This window comes from Silurus meridionalis, chromosome 5, assembly GCF_014805685.1.
Source record: "Silurus meridionalis isolate SWU-2019-XX chromosome 5, ASM1480568v1, whole genome shotgun sequence".
Classification (NCBI taxonomy): domain Eukaryota; kingdom Metazoa; phylum Chordata; class Actinopteri; order Siluriformes; family Siluridae; genus Silurus; species Silurus meridionalis.
In genome coordinates, this window is record NC_060888.1 from 12,441,769 (window position 1) to 12,465,425 (window position 23,657).

The window sequence follows — 23,657 nt, forward strand, 5'->3', positions numbered from 1 at the left end:
GCCCTCAAAACATAAAGAAACTTAAATCGCAGAGACTCGCACCAGGCTAATGTATTTATTGTCTACAAATACAGTATCTCACAAAAGTCAGTACACCCCTCACATTTAAGCAACCATTTTATTTTAGTAAATATTTTCAAAGTTTAATACTATAGAAATAAAACTTGGATATATTTTAGTTATTTGCAGTAGTATAGATATGCTGTCTTCTAAAAATAACTCAACATTGTCAAAATAGCTAGCAACAAAAGTGAGTACACCTCAAGTGATAGCAGCTGTACATTGTTTAACCATGCAAACACATTACTATTTTGACAATAATAGCTGTATGTTGAGTTATTATCTCTTTCACAAGCCCTAATGTCACCCCCCAGTTAAAAAATTTTCATGATCATGTCTAGATGTCTAAAATTAAAAGATTTGGGACATTGTACTGTTGAAAGTAACCTGTAGTATTTCCTGTTTGTACTTTTTGGTTTATGGTTTTCATTTTAATGTGTATTTTCTTTCTTTCTGTGGCTATACAGTGTGCACAAATTTATCTACACTATTTCTAGAAAACATTTCTTTTTCACTGTATTAAATTACATTGTCAATTCTTAATTAATGCAATGTAATCTAAATACTTCAGAAATTATTGTAAAATGAGTGACATTGCATTTATGTTTGTTGTTACATAAGAAGCAAAGCTGACAAAATAAATTGAATGGTGTTAAATAAAAAAAATAAAAAAGACAATGGAAATTATGCTTTGCTAGCTCAATCTATTTTCATCTTTATCTGACTTTTTATAGCCATTATAGCCATTTGTAAGAATTAATGTATTGCCTTGAAAAAAAATATTCACTTTTAAGGTTCAGAAAGAAATTCACTACATTTTATGTTATGCTACATATATTAATCCATTCTAGCCAGGGTTGCACTACACTACAAATATTCATCATTACCATACTTTCAAAAAGTGTTGCAAGTAGGTTTTTTAAAAGAGCAAAATACTGCAGTTTCACTAATGAGACACCATGTGTATTACTGTTACAGATCACCATTAAACACTAAAGAACAACAAAGTAACACAAGTCAGTATTAAGTTACAGTTTATTGAATCTTTTTAAATACATGCATACATCAGTCATCACAGTTAACTATCATGTTGCTGGCAAAAGGCGAATATTAAGTGTCAAGTTTTTCAATTTTGTATAAAGTCTATAGGGTCTGGCTAGTGTCTTTCAGATTTCATACTACAGTGTCGTACCCCCAAACCAAAGATACAACACAGGATAATCCCTGACCTCTCTAGCTGACTTCAAAGCAGCATTCAAATGATAACGCAAGCCAGTCTCTATACCTGACCCAGTACACAGTACACACACACCACCCCGGAAGATGCAAAGCCAGATAACCCCCCTTGGCTCCTCTAGTTGACTTCACACGACCCTCAAACTATAAAACAATTCACTCTTGAAACTCGGCTCCAGTACTTCTGGGTGGGAAGGCGCGCACACACACACACACACACACACACACACACACACACACACACACGTTATATATTAAAAGGTAGCATTTTTTGTAATTAAATAATAAATAAAGTGTTCCAAATTCCATGACATATACCTATATATCGTATGTATTTTCTCTTTTAAATAAACCTAATGTTTAAACTCTCTCACAACAATAGTTACACTTTAAGGGTTTATTAATGTATCTCTGCTTTAATGCTGCCTTTTCTTTTCATGCTTAATATCAAAATTATCACAAAATTATCTGTTCTTTATTTTCCAAACAAGGGTGCATTTTATTTGATCATGAAATGTACCATACTGTCTTAATACACTTTGGATAAAACTTTAAGTTCTCCAAAGTAAGTATAAACCGGTAATCCCCCACAAACTCATGAACGTCTCTAGGTTACGACCGTAATCCTAGTTCCCCGAGGGAACGAGACGCTGCATCGAAACGCTATGGAAACGCCCCTGCGTGACCGCGCTCTGAACCAAGTTTATAATCTGACCAATAGGCTTTTGGAACGTGACGTCATCAGCGGGCGACATCGCGTAAGCAGGAAGCTACAAATGGCTGCGAGATGGACCAGACGCTAGCTCCTGCGAGAGAAGGTAAGCGCTGCAGGGATGCAGGGAGTGTGGCACCACAAAAGGACCGCTCGCGCTAGCTTGTACAAAGGGCGAGATCGGAGACCCCCCTGGTGGTTGATGTAAGAGACCACCGCTGTATTGTCCGTGCGGACCAACACATGGCGATCTCTCAGGTCCGGGAGAAAGTGTTTTAACCCTAAAAACACTGCCATCATCTCCAGGCAATTTATGTGCCACGAGAGTCATGGGCCGCTCCACAGACCCTGGGCGGAGTGGCCACTCATGACCGCTCCCCACCCCGTGAGGGAAGCGTCCGTCCGTCACAGGAGCCCGAGCGGAACTATGCTGGACGCCGCTGCCATGAGCCCGAGCAGCCTCTGGAACTGCCTTACAGTGAGTGGTTGGCCTTCCCGCACTCTCCTGACGGCAGTGAGGATGACCTCGACCTGAGCAGGTGACAACCGTGCTTGCATCCTGGCCACGTCCCACACTACGCCCAAAAAGGTGGTTCTCTGTGCTGGAGAAAGCACGCTTTTGCTGGCGTTTAGCCGAAACCCAAGCACCTTCATGTAGGCGAGGACGACATCTCGATGCCGAATCGCCTGGCGCTCCGAATGAGCCATGATCAACCAATCGTCAATGTAATTCAAGGTGCGGGGCGAGAGTGCCAGACCGAACGGGAGGACTCGATATTGGTATGCCACGCCCCCAAAAGCAAACCTCAGGAATCTCAGGAAGGATGGAGATGTGAAAGTATGCGTCCTTTAGATCTATAGTGACGAACCAGTCCCCGGACCTGATCTGCGTCACGACCCCCTTGAGGGTGAGCATCCTGAACCTGAGTCTCCTGAGAGAGCGGTTCAAGGAGCGAAGATCTAGAATGGGAAGCACCCCACCATCCTTCTTCGGAACAATAAAGTACGGGCTGTAGAAGCCTGACTCTTGAACCGAGGGGGGAACCACCTCGATGGCACCTTTCCCCAGGAGTGTGCGCACTTCCTGTTCCCGGACCAGAGCCTGCTCGGGACCCACCAGGGTGGGACACATCCCGTTGAAACGGGGAGGAGAGGACACGAACTGAATCGCGTAACCGCCCTCTATCATCCGCAGGACCCACCGGGAGACCTCTGGCAGCCCCTCCCAAGCTGCCAGAAAGTTCCTCAGGGGAACCAACCCCTCGGGATTGGCCTCTGATCCACTCAGAGCAGCTGGGGTGGGGCCCTGCAGCTGATGACACCTCGAGAGAGGCGGCGGGTTTCCCCTATCCGTACCGAGACTTTGGGCGGAAGTGGAGGGAGACGCCCGCTGGAGGGAGGCCATGCTCTAAAGCACATCCTGTGGCAGAGCCAACGGCCCAGCCTCCTGGTGGTGCGGGGGAGGGACGGGCACCGTAGCGTGAGGTGTACACCGCCCCCTCGACCGAAGATCATCAGGATCTCCGCACCACAGCCCGTTTGCTGAAGGCGAGGGTGACCCTCGACGAGATCGGCGAGGGAGGTACTGCTGAAACGCAGCCGACTGCTTTTTAGACTCCTGAAACCTGTTCACAACCGCCGTCACAGCGTCACCAAACAGGCCAGGAGGAGCCATCGGTGCGTTCAAGAGCACAGCTCGATCCTTGTCCGGGAGGTCAGACAAGGTGAGCCACAGATGCCTCTTTGTGGCATCTGTGGGCCGCCATGGACCGACCAACGGCCCGCGCCGTGTGTTTCGTGGCCCGAAGGGTTAAGTCGGCAGCGCGACGCAACTCCTTATTGTCAGCGGCCCCGGAGCTAAGTCCCTCATTCAAATCACGTAGCATGTCAGCCTGGTATGCCTGTAACACACCCATGGTGTGGAGACAACCCGCAGCCTGACCTGCTGCCGCGTAAGCCTTCCCTACTAAAGCCGATGTAGCACGTAGCGGTTTAGTAGGGAACACCGGAGCCTTCCGCGACAATGCCATGCTAGGAGAGAGATAGCTGGCTAGAGTCTCTTCAACACGCGGCATCGCCCCATAGCCGCACGCCTTAGCCCCAACCACGTTAGCGTAGAGCGAGGAGTGGTGAGACGGAGTACGCGCTGAGTACGGGGTTTCCCAGGAACTGGACACCTCGGCGTGCAGATCGGGGACAAATGGCAGGCCCCGGCGCCGAGGAAGTGACACAGGACGCAGAAAGCGCTCATCCAGCTTACTGGGTGCGCGCTGCTTCTGCTGCTCCACCGGCCAAGCTAGATCCAGCTTAGCAACGGATTGCGTCATGACCTCAAGGAGTTCCTCATACAGCACAGGCTGAGAGGAATCCACGGGCTCGCTAGCATCCATCAGCTCACCCTACTTGGAGAGAGAGACGTAATGCTGCGCTGCTCGTACCGGGAGAAGAAGCAGCCACTGGGCCTGCTTCTCCGATAGAGCCGAAGCTCAATTCAGCAGACGAAGCTGAAGCGGACTCATCCAACTCCAACCCCGCCGCTAAATCGGCCTGCGAGCCCCATGAGCGCCGGCGCCGCTTCGCCTCGGCGAGAGCGAGACCGGAGCCGCGAGGGAGAGAGCTCTTCTCAAAGAGCGCCTCCGAGCGAAGCGCGACAGCCATGCGTCTACAATGAGAGCAATCGACTCCCTCGAGAGCCGACTGTGCATGCTCCACTCCCAGGCAAACAACACACCGATCATGCGAGTCCTTACCGGTAATGAAACACGGACATGGATGAACACATTTTCGGAAATTCTGTCTGCCATCCATCACTCGATCAGAGAAAACACAGCGAAACAGCGCTCACCTGAACGAGCAGAAAGCGTCTGGTCCATCTCGCAACCATTTGTAGCTTCCTGTTTACGCAACATCGCCCACTGATGATGTCACTTTCCATAAGCCTATTGGTCAGATTACACACGTGGTTCAGAGCGCGGTCACGCAGGGGCGTTCCCATAGCGTTTCGACGCAGCTCGAGTTCCTGAAGGGGAACAAAAGAGATTTCTCCCTCCGAAAAGTCCATGCCTGACATTAGCCATTCCACCAAATATAGGTGTGGCTTGGGGACCTTTAAAATGTCTTGAACCCCACTAATCGTTGCTCAGAAACTCCCCTCTGAGACGGGACTCAAAACCCTTTGAGGTAGATCTTCCAGCAAGCTTTACCTACAAGAACCCAGATTTTCAGGAGAACCTGGAAGAACTTTTAACTTCCTCCTAATGGACTCTTCCAGCATTTCCTTGTCAACTGCATCCGGACTCTTGTGAAACAAGCCAATGCAAGTAACCGTTTTACCAACCAGTCTAAATGTGGGATTAAGCGTGATCCCCTTAGTTTAAAGCTGAATTTGAATTTCTTGATGATTCTTGTTTAGGTCGTGGTTATTTTGAAGATTAAGCTTGCCATTCCTTTTCTTATTTTCTCTCTTTTTTCTTTTTCCTTCTCTTCCTCCTTTTTCCTATTCTTAACTTCTTTTATTTTTATTTTCTTTTTTGTTTTTGTATGTTTGTGTAGGTAGTTCTAGTTGTGTTTGTCTCATTCATTAAATGCCGTATTTGTCATAAGTGATTGTCTCTGAGTGACGCTCACATTTAAAAGTTCCTGCGATATTTGATCCTAACTACATGCTCTATTAATTGTACGGTATAAGGTGAAGGGGGGTCGTGTCTTTCTTGACTGGGGAGATATCCCTTTTATAGAATTAATGAAAGATTATACTGTCTGTTTGGTGAAGAACAGACCAAATAATTGTAATGTTAATTCCATTACCGTAAATTCAACAACTTAATTTAAATATTTAGGAGTAATTATAACCCGTTATAATTACTCATAAATATTTTCCCTTTTTGCGAGCTAATTTAAATAATTACCTTACCACTTATAAGGCAATTTGATTGCAGCATGAGGTCAACAAAAAACACCCAAATGTGTACATTTATTTAAGTAAATAACTAAACTATATACACTAATGTATTGGGACACCTGACTTTTCCAGCCATGTGTGATTCTTCCCAAACTGTTATCGCAAAATTAAAGGCACACAGTTATATAGATCAGTGGTCCCCAAACCGGCACCGGTCCATGAGTCAATTGGTACCGGGCCGCACAGAAATAATTTATAACTTACATAATTTCTGTTTTATTTATTATCTGATTCTGAACAATGTTTTATTTTGGAAAATTACCAGATTCTCTCCGCCACATCTGTCTATGACTCACTTTTGATGCATGTCAAAATGCTTGCCTCAGTCACATCTTATTTACATCTGCTACCTTCTTAAAGGGGCTGCTCCGGCCGGTAGCACATAATACATTAACGCTAAATTGAAACTACCAAGCTAGCAAAATGAACAAAAAACAACACAGTGGATTTACATTTATTGTTATATTTTGGAAAAATCAAATTTTTATGCCGGTCATATCATTTTATTTTGTTGTATTTATCCGCCACACCTTTAAGGCCAGTCTGTGAAAATATTGTTAGACATTAAACCGATCTGTGACACAAAAAAAGGTTGGGGACTGCTGGTATAGATTTTGGATGTGGCCATTTAAAATTGTCTCTTTACTTGAACTAGAAAACCCATACCTGTATTGTTCTGAATGCCCCTGTGCACAAAACAAGCTTCATGAAGATATGGTTTACATGGCCTGCTATTAATTTCAACCTTAATCAACACCTTTGGGATGACTGCACTCCAGGCCTCCTCACCCTACACTTTAAAAAGTTCACTGAATCTATTTTAGAATTTGTATTTATATACATAGAGTTTGATATATTTAATGAGCTTTGGCAATTTAGTTCCAAGCATAGGATGGACCACGTATTATACCACTCATCTTCTAATTCCTTCAACGCATTTTCATTTCACATGAGTCTCTGTGCATACGCAATGTGCAAGCACATCGGTGTTAAAGTGAAAAAACATTCAAAGCTGGTGTCTATGGTGTGGTACAATGGATACAAGACAGAGTGACAAGGCTTCCATGGTGAGTAGAAGCAGCTCACTGTCATTAGAATCATCAGCTAGCTCACTAACAATAGCCCGTGCTAAAGCAGAGGCCGCTAAAGCATGCGCTACATTTGCAGAACAAGAGACTAAAGCTAAGATTGAGCAGGCTCCCAGAAAGAAAAAGCTAAAAGAGAAGGAGAATATCAACTAGATAAGCCAAAAAATGATGTTGAGATGAATACACTGGCTATATGCCGAGATGCAGCAGTCGCAGAGGCTGAAGCAGCTGTGTGGGAAGCAGCAGACACAGTGAAAAATTATGCTGTTTTGGATGAGGCCGGTTCATCGGAGAGGGACAAAATCGAACGAAGAAGTATGTCCAGTCTCGTGTCACCCAATGTATACATGAAAACAAACTCTCCAGCACAAGTAGCAATTCAAGTTAATATATCACCATGCCAGTTTTGTAACAGTGATACCCAGCGAGAAAATCCTAACCCTGTATAAGCCTGTATAAATTTGATAATAAACCTAAAAATTATCAAGATTTGGAAGTCGTTGTTTGACAATGCTACTCAAGGGCTAGGCCTCACAGCTACTGAAGAGCTGGACCTGATGACCAAATGGCTTGGCAATGAATCTAGTGACCATGGTAAATGTATACGGTCAGTGCATGTGATAAACCCAGTCATGGCACTCAGAAAGACCTGGAAACATCTCCAGGAGTGCTATGCAGCACCTGATATATTTTGAAAAGGCCCTGTTCATCCATCTTGACAATTTCCCGAAGATTTCATGAAAATAACACACAAAGCTACGAGAACTAGCAGATTTTCTGATGTAGCTGTGTGCTAAGGAGGATGTTATCTCCTAGCTTTGTCTTACCTTGCCACGGCTCGTGACATTAAACCTATAGTAGCTAAACTACCCTATGGGCTTCAAGAAAAATGGATCTCTGCCGGTTCAAGCTACAAGGATGGGAATGAAGGACGATTTCCACCATTTGAATTCTTTACTAGGTTCATAAGCTATTAAGCTGACCCTAGCTTTGCCTTTTCAAGTGCTATTGATCCTCCAGTAAGACCAGACAAACCCTCCTTTGATAGTATTGGTAGAAGCATAAATGACCGGAACTACATTTTTCCTATACATGGCAAGCCACTCCCCCTAAAGGTATGTTTGACTTTTAGAGCCATTACTCTGGAGGAAAGAAAAGCATTTCTCAAAGAACAAGGAATATGTTTTAAGTGCTGTAGCTCAACTACTCACTTAGCCAAGTACTCTTCAGCAGCAGTCAAGTGTAAAGAGTGTGATAGCACCCATCATTACTCTGCTATGCATCCGGGCCCCATACCCCAAGTCACGGTTTCCTCAATGCCACTACACAATGGCAGGGAGAGAGAGTTAACCCTCTGGAGTCTGAGGGTGTTTTTGGCCTCTTGAGAGATTTTGACATGCTCTTACATTTGTTTCTTTTTAGTTGCTTTTAAAATATATTATTGACAAAAGACTTATTACACTGTATTCAGCACAAACTGGGCTAAAATAATATGTAAACAACTTATATGTGTGTGTTTGTATTTTTGACAAAATACAAAAAAATCATTCTGCCTGCTCATTCACATTAAACAATACATTGATTTAAAATTTAAAAGACACTTTTTACTTTGAAAGGCTATATTCGAATAGGCGTCGACATGCTGTGACTGACAGCTTTATAGACAATGGGTCGCATAATGAGCTGCGGATCACTGAGCCAGGATCTGAGTGAGAAGTACAGTACTACAAGAAAGAATGTGTTTCCTTTGTGGTTTATTTAAAATACACATTAGCAAGGACAGCAATAAAAAGGGAATTGTGTAACAATAAAACAATACAGCACAGTATGTATAAAAAATAAAGAGTGCAACAAAAACAATTACACAATACACTACAGTAGGGTTCCTCAAATCCTAGCCTGTAGAGCTACAATACTATGCATTTAAAAAAAAAAAAAAAAAAAATTATATATATATATATATATATATATATATATATATAAAGAGTGCAACAATAACAATAAAACAATACACTACAATACTATGCAAAATCCCTGTGCCACTCTTGAAAGCAGTTCCTGTTTAACTGAAGACACAGGTGAACATCGCATGCCAGGCATTTCCATGGTGTTTTGTGGTGCTTACCATGCAATGTTTTGTAATGTACACAGCTCTTGCGGCCAACAGTGGCAACATTTCTGACATCAGAGGACAGTCAGTTCCTGGAACTCGTACATGATCAGAGTTGGTCCGTTTTGGCAATACTTTCTGCTGCTACAAAGCTCGGCAATATGTTGTTCCATAAATTCTTTGCAGTTTTTTATGCACAATGAAACTGTTGGTGGCAGCGATGTCCAAGAAGTGTAGAAAAATCTTTCGGTACCACTTCATTGTTTTGTGCTGTGCTGTGTAGTATTGTAACAGTTGATCAGACAGGTCAACGCCCCCATGTGCTGGTTGTATGCAGTTACAAGTGCAGTGCAGGTGCTTGATCACATCTGTTTATGAAACACACACACATGAACGTCACTAATTGTGTCATTGATAAAGTTGTTTGCATGTGTCATACAATGCAATAATGATTCCTACTAAATATAATTAAAAAAAATATAAAATATGTACTTATTTAGGATGATTCTCGGTCGAACTCAAAATGGAGAGATGCCTGCGTGGCCTGGTGTGAGTTTCCAGTGAAGGCAAGGGTGATGCAGCCACATTCCTAAAAATAACCAAACAATATATTTTAGGATGATGAACTTGAACAATATATATTTGTTAGCATGCATTGTACATATAGCATTTACACCTCAGCATTCTGGAACATCTCTGCTAGCTAACACTACATAACAGCCTTTCAGGATGATAAGTGACACTAACCAAAACTGAACTGAGCCTAAAATATAACTTTATATAACGTCAACAATATTTAGGGCATACAATTACAAACAGTTAATGTTACAAATGAGCAGATATTGGCGGATTTTTGTTGTAACATTAAAAGGCAATGCTGACAAAAGCTAGGCAGAGATGTCTACAAACAATATGAGTTTTATATGATCAGAATGTAAGACTTAATAACTTACTCATCGTAGCAACTTGCTGGAAAGTCCTCGCTCTTCAAAATGCAAACGCTCCTCGTCGGAATCGCAATCTTCTTCGGATGAAAAGGTAAATTCTCTGGCATTGTTTTATGCCACTGTTTGATCAAATATGACAGAGCAGGGTTAAGCAATGACAACAAAGCTGTCATACACTGAAGTTAGTGGTGTGGGTCAAGTAAGTCGGTCATGTCCAAAGATTTGTCTGGTGAAGGTGTATCCTAACACTAGAATTACTGACTTTTTATTTTCTGGTGCACGTCCTGAGGTGTGATTTACCCCTGCGGAGATTTTCACAGTTCTTCAGCTCGATTCTCCCCCTGCTTTTGTTGTGCAAACCACCTAACACCTGTGAGGCCTGGCACATTTGCATTTGTTTACTGAGACTGAGAGAGCCTAGTGAGTTCAGAAGACCCACGAGGGCTTTAATTTAGAGCTTGAACTAGCAGAGTTGTCTTCAGCTTTACTGTTAAATTCTGCATATCCTTGTAAAGGACCCTTAGTTGTCAGAGTTCCTCCAGAATGGCCGCCTAATCTTCACGGAGTTGCTAAATCTCCTGTGATGTCCTAGGCAGCTTGTCATTGCTTGGTAAACTGTGTGTCTGCCTCTAGTGCCTGGAGATACAGCCAGTTTTGATCTGTTCTCCCTCGAAATTCAAGCTCTGGTGGGTCTCCTGAACTCATTAGACTCTGAGGGAGATGGTGAACTACAGTTTGAACTACCAGTGCAACCTTTCACTTAGCACTGACCAATCAGCAGAGTCACTCAGCACTGACCATTCAGCAGAGTCACTCAGCACTGACCATTCAGCAGTGGTCACTCAGCAGTGGCCTTTCAGCATGCATTCTGCATCACGCAACCTACTGAACAGCAGCTAAGATAGCAAGAATCACCTCATATACGATCAGTTCTTTACCCAGTAAAGTTGAGTGTTCTGAATCCTGTACCATGTTTTGACTGACACGCTGGGGCGAGTACAATCCCCTGATCAGCGCAAACCAGATAGTGAAAATCCTAACATTTTGTCCTTCGAGCTGCATAGGAAACCTTTCTAACAATTGGTTGTGATTCTGTCCATTGTGACTGTGTATGTAAGGGAGTGGCATTGCATGACTACAGCACAGTGCTTTGCATAAAAGCAGACTGACCCAGGCGGGAGAATCATTTCTTCTTCGCATTTTTGAGAATGCACAGCAGGATGGCCTCCGTTTCACTGCCACGCAGGAAGAACGTCTCCGCGCAACAGGCTTTGGCCTGGCTTCAGGAAATGGACGAAGCAGACTCTGATGGAGGAGAGATTTCATTTGTCCAGCAGGCCACTGATACCTCCTCAGAAGAATCCGAAAAGGAGATAGAACAAGAACCCAACATGCCTCCACGGAAGATGCACCGTGGTACAGGGAAGCCCTGTCTGAGCCAGACGGCAAAAGACGGCACTGTGTGGGTAGAGGAGGACACTGGAATGCCCAGTGCAGTAGCAAATGACTCGTGCTTCACTGCGCAAGCTGGACCCACAGAGTCTGCTAAGGCTTGTCATTGCCATAGTACATATGATATTTATATAAACCCATTTAGAGTGAGGTTCATGTAAATTTACCATTCTCTATTTGTTTATCTTCCGACAACACCTTCGATTTGATGACAAGGATAGATAGGGTAGAAAGGGTGAAAACAAATTTGCTGCAATCTCCTACATCTGGACACGCTTCAACAAGAACTGTGCTGAGAGTTTTACTCCAGGAGAACACATGACCATAGATCAGACCTGGGCAAACTACGGCCCGCGGGCCACATCCGGCCCTTTGTACGCCCCTGTCCGGCCCATCATAAATTATAAGGATGCACCAAAAAATCGGCAACAGGAAGTTTTCTGGAGAAATACCTAAAATCACTGAAACAACACGGCCGAAACACAATTGTAATGACACAATAAAAAACGCAGCATGCACACGGTTATCTGGATAAAAGCCAACATGTCTGCGGTGTGGACTTATTTCAATATCTCGGAGAAAGACCCACGGATAGTGATTTGCAAAACATGCAATGCTGAAATTTCAAGAGAAGACGTATCTGCAAAGAGTTTCTCCACATTGGGTTTAATTTATCACCTGAAATCCAAACATCCCGATTGCCATTCTAAATATGAGAAGAATGCAGCACAGAAAAGAAGTCAATTCAAGCATGCGCACTCCGTCTGCAGCGGACGTTTTTGAAAAGGCAAGAAAGTTTTCCAGTGATGTGCCAAGGCAAAAGGCATAAAAAAAATGGAATTTATTGCCTTAGATCACGTGGTCATCTTTAAAACATTCCCCGTAGATAATAATTATTATAATTTAATAATACGTTCCATTCACTTGAATGGGCTTCCAAACGTTCGGCAGGCAATTATTTCGTATAACAGACCGTTGCTAATAATAATTGACCGCTGTCTGTCTGTCAATACTATGAATGGTAACAAATAAATAATAATAATTTATAATTATAAATAAAAAACTTTTGTAATTGAATTTATTCTTCGAATTGCAATTCATTGATTTTAGTGAGTTTAACAATAATTTTTGTTTTCTTATTTGACCTATACACCACAATTTAACAAATATTTACAGAATAGTTTTATTCTTCCGATGACCAGTACCAGCTATTCAAAATATTTAATTTAGTGCATTTTACAATGAAAGAAAGTTGAGCAGAATGAAGTTCAAGTTATTGTTGGTGTGGCCCTCTGACACAATTCAGGTTTCTCATGTGGCCCGTTGTAAAAATCAACTGGCCACCCCTGAAATAGATGAACAGCTGTTCCCTACCAAAGTTTGTTGTCCATTCACACAGTATATCGCAACCAAGCCAGACAAATTTGGGATCAAGTTCTGGATGGCCACGGATTTGGAGACCAAATATGTCTGCAATGCATCTCTCTCTCTCTCTCTCTCTCTCTCTCTCTGCTTTTACAGTGTGGTGTACATGTGTTTACCCAAATGGCACGGATGTATTCCGTAAGAGCAGCAACACGCAGGTGGCCAGTAGTGGTTTTTTACAATATGCTGGACCTGGCGGCGGTGAATGCCTACATTTAGCACAAGGCATGCACAGGGTGGACAGGCAAAAGAAGATTGTTTCTGAGTTTTCTTCTGGCCTCTGAGCTACTTTGAGTAAAGAAATGCAAATGTGCCAGGCCTCACAGGTAATGGGTGTGTTTGCACAACAAAAGCAGGAGAACAATGGAGCTGCAGGCCTGTGAAAATCTCAGCAGGGGTGCTACTAGGTGTAAGGGCCAGGGAATTTACGCAAATTTGCTAAAGGACAACCAGAAAAAGTGACCAAGGCCTTTGTTGTCCATGAAGACCAAAGTAACAGGTCATTAGCGAGGTCTAGTCTCTTTAAACTGTTTAATATTGAGAGTAAATCATATCCATAATATCTAAGAATGTGCTCTGGCACAGCAGAAATGTCTGGCCAAAGAGCTGAAAACCTTGTCACTTAATGGGAAGATTAGAATCCAATTACCACCACTCCTTGAGTGCAATGATATAATGAATCGTTCTAAAATTCCAACACTGAATGCAGCCTTGCATCACCCAGACCTCAGCAAAGTAGCAAAGTACATCCCAGAGGTTGATCCCAATATGGAGTTCCTCTTGCTACTTGGTAGAGACATAATTAGGCCACACAAGGTCAGAGAACAAATCAACAGCCCTCACAATTCTCCTTTCGCCCAACGTCTTGACCTAGGCTGGGTGCTAGTTGGAGAAATATGCTTAGGGAAAGTACACAAACCAATAGACTGTGGTTTTGAAGGCACTGACCATTGGTTTGTGTACAGGGCCTGCCTAACAATCGAGAACAGGCTGTCAAACAAATTGCATCACTCCAGCGGAGTCTGCAAGGAAGCCAAAGATGCAACAGCAATATGTGGCTTTCATGAGAAAGATATTTGAGAACGATCATGCCGAGGTAGCACCACCTTTGGCAGAAAACTAAGAAGGATGGTACCTGCCAACATTCGGTGTGTTTCATCCTCAGAAACCAGATCAAATCAGAATGGTCTTTGATTCAAGTGCCCAATACTCAGTCATTTCCCTTAACCAAGTGCTACTTATGGGCCCCAATCTCAACAAAGTTCTGATGAGGTTCAGGAAGGAAACATTTGCTATCTTGGCAGATATACAGCAGATGTTTCAATGTTTCGTGGTAAGAGAAAACCACAGAAATTTCCTGAGATTTCTGTGGTATAAGGGACAATGATGAAATGACAAAAGAAGTGGTAGACTTCAGGGTGAAGGTCCATGTTTTTGGAAACAGCCTATCTCCAGCAGTAGCTATATATGGGCTTAGAAGGGCTATTAAAGAAGGTGCACAAAAGCATGGAGCAGGCACTGTCAACTTTGTAGAACGGCACTTTAATGTTGACAATGGTCTTTGTTCTTTACCGACAGAGGTGGAAGTCATCAACTTGTTACGTAGAACACAGATTTCACTAGCAGAGTCAAACCTTCGGCTTCATAAATTTGTCCTAAACTATCAAGAGGTTTTGGAATCTTTCCGCTCTAAAGATTGTGCAGCAGCCAAAAAGGATGGAGAAACCGCACCCCCTCAGTGCAGCCTGGGCCTTTTGTGGGAGATAAGTGATACCTTTACTTACTTTGTGTCTAGCGAAGCTAAGACATTTACTCACTGTGGAGTCCTCTCAACAGTAATCGGTGTTTTTAGCCCCAATCACAATACAAGGAAGGGCCCTTCTCTGGGAGCTAATAGCTGGATCGTCCGAATGGGACACACTTCTGCCTGAAGATAAACGACATAAATGGGAAGCATGAAGAGACTCTCTCCAAGGCTTAAGACAACTTCATATACCAAGGACCTATACTGCAGCTTCTTTAGCCAAGGCACAATGAACAGAGCTTTACATGTTCTCTGGCGCATCCACTAAAGCTATTGGTGCCATAGCATACTTGAAGGTTGTAGAAAAGTATGTTCAAACACACGTCAGATTGAATGATTGAAAGAACCTACCATTCCCAGACTGGAACTATTTGCTGCAGTTTGACAACAAGCAAGCCAATCCCATTAAATAGCAAACTCTGTTGTCTCAGTCCTGTATTACAGAATGATCTCCTCTGCCTTAGAGGGTTGATTGAAATATGCTAATTTAGAAATGGAAGTAAAGAACCCGGTTATCCTGCTTTAGGACAATCACATTTCAATACTGCTTGTCAGACATTACCATGCAAAGGTCAAACATCAAGGGCGTCATTTGACTGAAGGAGCTGTCAGGGATGCAGGATACTGGATCTTGGGTGGGAAAAGGCTCATAAACTCAGCTTTACATAATGTGTGATCTGTCACTAGACGCCTAAAAACCTGTCTCCCCTTCACATACGTGGGGCTGGATGTCTTCGGACCATGGTCCATCAGTACCAGATGTACAAGAGGTGTACAAGCCGTGGCCAATCGATGGCTAATAATGTTCTGCTGCATGAGCTCTAGAGCAGTTCACATTGAGGTAATTGACTCCTTAGATATTCAAGCTGCATCAATGCCATACAGTGGCTATTTGCAATAAGCGGACCCGCAACTTATATTTGATGGTGGCACAAACTATTGGAGCATGCAAAGAATTTAGAACAAACAACAAACAACCGCAAGTGTAAAGTGAACAGCACACCCACCTAACCCATGATGCTTTGTGTACATTAAATGCAGAGACGGCACCAATCATAAATGCAAGACTACTAATTCCAGTTTCATGCGGTCCTGAGAATCCTTTCATTCTGACACCATCGATGCTCCTGACTCAGAAAGTTGGAGTGCTATCCCCACCAGGAGACTTTTCAGATAAAGACCTTCAACCTTCTTACCTTAGTTGGAGACAAGTGCATGCTCTTGCAGAAAAGTTCTGGAAACAGTGGAGCAGAGAGTATTTGCCTACTTTGCAATGCCGAAAGAAATGGAACAAGACACACCAGAATCTGCAAGATGGTGATGTCATTCTTCTGAAAGACAGTAAAGTTGGCCGCAACAACTGGCCTATTGCTATATTTACAAAAACTTTCCCTGGAGAAAATGGGAGTGAGGAAGGTAGAACTGAGGACCACAGATTAAGGACATCCAAGGACTTTCTTAAGACTTTTGTCTGAGAACCGATGTTTATCTAATTCGAGGTCAGGCGGGGAGAGCGTGTTGTTTTTTAGACAAAAAGTTGTATAGACTTTTATTTTAAAATGTTGAGTTCGCTGATGTCACTTTCGTTTGCCCGTTTTTGGTGTCAGTGTTTGAGGAAGCATGCAATTTTTTACACATGCTTTTATTTCCTGGGTAATCCATGCTGTAATCCATACTGAAGCAATGTTGTAAGTTTATATTTTTATAGATATATTTCTTTAGTAGATGTCATGAATATTATTACTGTATTTTTCGGACTATAAGCCGGTACTTTTTTCCCACGTTTTGAACACCGTGGCTTAAACAACAAAGTGGCTAATATATGGATTTTCCTGGGTTTTTCCTGGTTTCACAAACTTCAAGCCAAAAAACTGAGCGACATAACATTAGACAAATGAAATTTCCGAACGGAAACGGAAAAACGCACTTCACCTATGTTCTGAGCTGCACGGCATCGGAAGAAAAACCTTTCACCGGTGGCGCACGAAGATGACAAAAGATAAACTCCCGAGAGAAATACAGTGGTACCTTGACCTACGAGTTTAATTCGTTCCATGGACTAGCTCGTATCTCAATTTGCTTGCACATCAAATCAGTTTTCCATATTGAAAATACTTAAAATGGCATTAATCCGTTCCAACCGTCAAAATGACCCCATTTTTATGTTTCATGTTATTAAGTTGGAAAATACATTTCTAAATAACAAATCTTGTATAAAAACATAATAGAAAGAGTATGTAAAGATATATTAAGGTTTTATTCAGTGTATTTTACTTGAAGATGAGACGACTTGAGCTAACGAAAACGCCGGTGGGGTGTGTGTGTGTGTGGAGGGGGGGTAGAGGCGATAAGCGGAGGCAGAGGGAAAACTCATTTTTTACTATCACTCCTGTACACTATGTATCCCTAAACTTTAAAATTTTTACTTTTTCTTCTTTGCTTATCTTAATTTTCGTCACAATCTTCGCTTTCTGGCTTCACGTCGACATCTAGTAGCGGCGTCTCGAGCTCGTACCTCAATTTTTACTCGCCTAACAAAGCAAAAAAATCAACCGAGTGACCGCTCGTACCTCAGAAAACTCGTACATTAATGCACTCGTAGGTCAAGGTACCGCTGTAGTTGTGAAAGGAAGGAGGAAGACAGTGAACAATGACTTACTTGGTAGGCTACTGTTTAGATACAAGCCGTTGTAACGCGTTGAGTCTGGGTCAAGGGATAGCTGACTAAAACTCCAGTTGCAACAGAAATCATATAAGCACAGACAGGTTTTCAAAACTCGTGCTTTTTTATTTTTCTTGGCAACAGCGTTATGGGTTAGTCCAAAAAACTTAGAAATGAGCATCAGAAAATAAAAAGGACATAATCCTTGGTCTCCACACACGCAGTAATACCGGAAGAATGCAGTGGCAGGTTATTCCCCAAATACCGCTATGCTCCAAATAGAAGCGCATCATATTGCATTTAGTGTCTTTCGTTAAAGCCTGTGTAAAGTTTATTAGTTTCAGTGTAGACTGCGGCTTATAGACAGGTGTGGCTTATTTATGTTAAAAATAAAAATCTTTGTCAAATTCAGTGGGTGTGGCTTATATATGGATGCACTTTATAGTCCGGAAATTACGGTAATGTAAAAGGCATTTGAATTATTTGCAAAAAAAGAGAAGCATTGTGATGTTTATATTCAGTTTATTTAGTTTTCACTCTACCTGTAATATGTTGTAAGAGTGACTTGAGCCATTTGCAGAGAGAGTTTAGCTTGTTAGATAGCTGTAGCTTACACGCTACAGTGAAGACTGCACAAAGACAAAACTTACAGAGATGGCAGGCACTATCAAGAAAATGACATTTTTAGCTTGCCAATCCCCTGGCACTTTAGGAAAAACCAAACAGGAGCATGACAGGCAAGTTACTGAATTGTTACAGGATGACAGTTTAGTAAAGCAATATGGTCTGAAATGTTTTAAGTGAAAATTTGAAACATTTTCAACACGGTTGGTAGTTTTCCCTCTGACATACATTACATTTGCGGCATTTAGCAGACGCCCTTATCCAGAGCGACGTACAAAAGTGCTTTAAAACTCTAGTAATGAATAAATCTACACTGGTACGCAAGATTACAAACTTAATATAAATATAACTTGAATTCTACAAACTTGAAAAGTGCTAAATTAGGTATTTCAGGAAGAGGTAGGTCTTCAGTCGTCGCTTGAAGATAATCAGGGACTCTGCTGTACGGACATCTAGGGGAAGTTCATTCCACCACCTTGGTGCCAGAACAGAGAAGAGCCTTGAAGTGTACTCATCTCTAATTTTGAGAGAAGGTGGTACCAGTCGAGCAGTGCTGGAGGATCTCAGACAGCGTGGTGCAGTACGAGATGTGATGAGGTCACTGAGGTAAGATGGTGCTGGTCCTTTTTTGGCCTTGTAGGCAAGCATCAGTGTTTTAAATCTGATACGTGCAGCTACTGGAAGCCAGTGAAGGGAGCGCAGCAGTGGGGTGGTGTGGGAAAACTTGGGCTGATTGAACACAAGTCGTGCAGCTGCGGTTTGGATCATTTGCAGTGGACGAATAGCATTCAGGGGAAGACCTGCCAGCAGAGAGTTGCAGTAGTCGAGTCTTGAAATGACAAGAGACTGAACAAGCACATGGGCAGCCTGTATGGACAGAAATGGTCGAATCCTTTGGATGTTATAGAGAAGAAATCGACAAGAACGAGCAACATTAGCGACATGTGGGAAGAAAGACAGTTCATTGCACATAGTTACCCCAAGGTTACGAGCAGTGGCTGAAGGGGAGAGCAGAGAGTCTTGAAGTGTTATTTGGAGATCTTGACCTGGAGATGAATCACCTGGGATGACCAGCAGTTCTGTTTTGCTGGGGTTGAGTTTTAGTTGGTGAGCACTCATCCATGAAGATATGTCTGACAAGCATGCTGAGATCCGAGCAGAAGCTGTGGTATCTGATGGAGGGAAAGAAAAGATGAGTTGAGTGTCATCTGCATAGCAGTGATAAGAAATGTGAGGATATGACTTCACCAATGGAGTGGGTATAGAGGGAGAAAACGAGGGGACCAAGTACAGAGCCTTGTGGGACACCAGTGGTGAGTCTGCACGGGGCAGAAGTGGATCCCCTCCATGTTACCTGGTATAAGCGACCTTCCAGGTAAGAAGCAAACCATTCCTATGCTGTTCCGCAGATACCAAGGCTCTTGAGGGTTGACAAAAGTGTCTTGTGGTTGACTGTGTCAAATGCTGCTGAAAGGTCCAGGAAGATAAGAACAGATGACAGCTTGGCTGACCGAGCAGCATGCAGTTTCTCAGAAACAGCCAAAAGGGCCGTCTCTGTGAAATGTGCCGCTTTGAACCCAGACTGGTTCGGATCATGGAGGTTGTTCTGTGAGAGATAGACAGACAGTTGGTTAAAAACAGTGCGTTCCAGAGATTTAGAAAGAAAGGAGAGAAGTGATACCGGTCTGTAGTTGTTGATGTCTGATGGATCCAGAGCAGGTTTCTTCAAGATGGGAATGACCCTTGCTTGCTTGAAGATAGTTGGTACATAGCCAGATGTTAATGACCCATTGATGATTGTGGAGATGAAGGGCAGGAGATCTTGCGTGATGGTCTGAAGCGTAGTTGAAGGGATTGGATCCAGAGGACAGGTGGTGGGATTGCAAGATCTGATGACTTGCAGTATCTCATCTTCTGTTAAGGTTGAAAAGCTTGACAGAGATGTAGTGGATTGTTGGCTGTGTTGTGTAGTCATTGTTGGAGAGGAAGTGAAGGTCTGGCAGATTTTCTTAATCTTCTTATCATAGAAGGAGGCAAAGTCATTAGCAGTCAGGGAGGATTGAGCAGGTGCAGCAGGGGGGTTGAGTAGAGAAGAGAAGATGTTGTGAAGCTTACGTGGATCTTGTGCAGAGGCCTCAAGGTTTTCCTTGTAGAAGGCAGTTTTGGCAGAAGTCACCTCCAAAGAAAATTTGGTCAGGAGTGCACGGTAAGATGAGAGGTCTAAATCAAGTTGTGATTTTTTTCCACTTCCTCTCTGCAGATCTAAATTCTCGTCGATTGCTGCGCAAAACTTCTGACAGCCACGGTGTGGGACAAGAAGTCTTCTTGGGTCTTGTAGTCAAGAGGCAAAGGAGGTCCATGGTTGAGGAAAGAGGTGAGAGGAAGGAGTCCGTAGCAACGTCTAAGGGTACAGAGGAAAAGGAGTCAGTGTCAGGAAGAGATGAAAGAGTACAGGAAGCTACAGAAGAGGGAGAGATAGAGTGAAGGTTAGGACGGATAAGAGAGACATGTAAATTATTTTTAGGTTGAGTAGGAAGAGTGATTAAAAAGTAAACCAGGTGATGACCAGAGATTGGAAGTGGAGTGGCAGTCATGTCTGTAGCTGGAGTAGGGCGGGTGAAAACAAGGTCCAGGACATTTCCTCGCTTGTGTGTTGGAGGGCAGCTGTTAAATGTCAAGGAGAAGGTATTTAGAAAAGGCAAGAGGCAAGATGACTGAAGTTTGTCAGATGGGAGGTTGAAGTCACCAAGAACTGTCAGAGGGGTGCTGTCAGAGGGGAAAGTACTGAGGAGCATGCCCATCTCTTCTAGGAAGTCTCCAAGGGGACCAGGAGGGCGGTAGATGACAATGATGAAAGGGTTAATTGGAGAGGTAACTGAAACTGCATGAAATTCAAAAGAAGACATGGTTAAATGAGACAAAGGGAGAGGTGTGAAACACCATCTCCGTGATAAAAGTAGACCTGTACAACCACCTCTACCAGTTTCTCTTGGTGAGTGAGAGAAAGCATAGGCAGAAGACAGAGCAGCTGGTGTAGCAGTGTTCTGTGGGGATATCCAGGTCTCAGTAAGTAAGTTACACCTTCAATATAAGTGAGAAAGCCCTGCCCACAATTCACACCTCAAGTGAGACTGAAACTACCCTTGATTAATCACCTGACCAAACTAATAAGCAGAGACCAACACTCTAGAATCAACCGAGTTAAATGGATATACAAAGTTAGAATCCTACCTTACCAGAAGAGAATAGATTCAAGATAGAGCTAAAGCACACGTAATAATGCATGACCTTATGGAAGGTGTTGTCCTCTTTGAAATGTCCTTGTGCATTAATGATTTGATCTTGAGGAAATGAATCTCTCTTGAATCCATTAATCAAGCTATCTGGCAATTTCCTTACAAATTCTCAGATAAAGTTGATATGTCTTCGATCATCCCAGCTACATTTGCCTCTCGAAGTACTGGTATTGGTGGTAATGCCCATGAAAACTTGGCACTAATTAAACTTCTGACCCTCATGATTGGCTTTAATATCCCTGAAAATGATCAAACTTGAAATTTTTTTTTTGCTTTTGAAAGATATTTTAGAAATGGTAGTCGCATTTAAGTTCACTTGGCTGTTAGTAAGCCATCAGTCTTTGATGCCTATGTTAACTAGCCTTCCGTTTTCAAACCATCTATCCAGAAAGAGAAGGTGATGGGTACTTTGATTTCAACATTCCCTGCAAATATTCAGGAATTCTTGAGAGAAAGGTATGCAGTTTATAACACTGTCCACTCTGCATAATATTTGAGCAATGATGGAATCAAGTATTATCCATATATGGTTCTATCTGTTGGTACTTGTTCAGGCCTACCTGATTTCAGACAGATTTTCAATATTCTTGTCATTAATAGCGAAGTTATGTTTCTGTGTAAAAATCTGACATGCTTATACATTGAGCACCTACGTTATTTTGAACTGTGCAGTAATATTTCATCACTGCTAATTACCAAACCATCAGATCTGAATTGATGTACTTCCTGTGCCAGCCTATACACTTAGAGGCAGGACCTATGTTACACTTCATCATTATATTGTTTGCTGAATAAAATACACTTAAAATGTCCACATTAAAAGGAGTTAATCGATTCTGCACTTCAGTAGAGTTCAGTAATTGTACTTAGTCTTACTATTAGGGCTACTCCCATACACACTATATTAATATCAAGATTTATATACAATTAATAGGTTATACTGACATTTATATATCAACAAACCCATACATATGTTTTAAACACTTAAATTGGGCACAAGTCACATGAAATTATTTATTAATTCTTTTCAAATAAGGTGTTTTGAAGGAGAGTAAATAAGAATTTTTTTTAATTAATTTGTACTTGGTACATAATACAATTTTTATCCTCTGTAGAGAGACCAGATATGGAGACAAGGCAATACTCAGAGTGATTGCTGAAATGAAATCAGAAAAATTATGCTTCCTTAAGCATGAGATTCTTGAAAAACTTTTGAACAATAGAATAAATGCAGTTACAAAGCTTACCCGGATAAGGACAATTTTGAGGATGTTACCTAGCCTGGCTCCTCTAAGTGTTGAAATGTGTGGTATGATAGTTTTAGGTGAAAAATAGGTAATTACTGCTCCAATCTGCGCCGATCTAGATGTTTGGAGGTATTTATAAATAGTGGAAAAAGAAGAGGACAACAGCCTCAAAGAAACATCAAATGACACAAGAGGTTTAAAAAAAATTATTTCCATCATGGTGAAGATGTAACTAGCATGGAGTAATAAAGGAAAGAGATAGTGGAAGGCATAAAATAATAATGCTGCCTTGATAGCCTAGAACATGAACTCTTTTTGCTTTACATAGAAAGAAACAGATAGAGATGGAGCCTGCTGTAAAGAATACAGTGGAAATATGGCCGGCGCTCTTCACAGAGAGCTGGGTAATAATATATGCTTGTCTGCTTGTATAAGGTCATCTATTATTTTATTACAATCCTTTTCAATGCAAATTAAAAAGCAAAAAAAAAATGTACCACTTTTTAAATTAATGTTAAATTCATATTTGTACATTGTGGCAGCGGGGGCGTGGCCGAGCGTCGGTTTGTGAATGGGGGGCGGGGCAGGACGCAGGTAAGCAGGGATTTGCCTCACCTGCAACTAATAAAACCTGATGTCTGTGCTCTCGTTTCAGTGATCAGGGGGCGCATAAAAGCCAAGGGAGCGGAGGCGTGTGTGTGTGTGCCAGTAGTGCCGCGTGAGCACTGAGCGACCAGACACCAGTGTGACATAGATAAAATATTGAATAAAGAATGGCAGTGACGCCTGTGAACTGACCTGTTGTGGCTGTCCTTTTTCCTTCCTCCCATTTGCTCTCCCACAGTGGTGGCGAAACCCGGGAAAAGGAACACAGGTTGGGCGGATATGGAACCGTCACCGTTGGCGGACCTAGTGAAGGTGATTGCGGAGCTCCAGCAGACCCAGCATCAGGCGCTCCTCCAGGTGCGTGCGGAGCAGGAGCAACGGTTTGAAGCGGTGGTCCGAGCCCAGGCGGAGGACCGGGTGGCGTTCC

General features: G+C 42.6%; 1 protein-coding gene and 1 long non-coding RNA gene across 7 annotated transcripts in view; both read left to right on the forward strand.

The window, feature by feature from the left end:
• Positions 1-747, forward strand: part of diaph2 (diaphanous-related formin 2) — a 288,518-nt gene extending 287,771 nt beyond the window's left edge. For all 6 annotated transcript variants that reach the window (XM_046849151.1, XM_046849150.1, XM_046849153.1 and 3 more), the window contains one exon: positions 1-747. This exon is cut by the window's left edge and continues 721 nt beyond it. The gene's annotated coding sequence lies outside the window, so the exon portion shown is untranslated.
• Positions 748-16,388: 15,641 nt separating this feature from the next.
• On the forward strand, positions 16,389-23,421 carry LOC124386546. The gene is made up of 2 exons (XR_006925945.1): positions 16,389-16,483; positions 23,280-23,421. It is a non-coding gene; the product is annotated as an uncharacterized LOC124386546 (long non-coding RNA).
• The last annotated feature ends 236 nt before the right edge of the window (positions 23,422-23,657 follow it).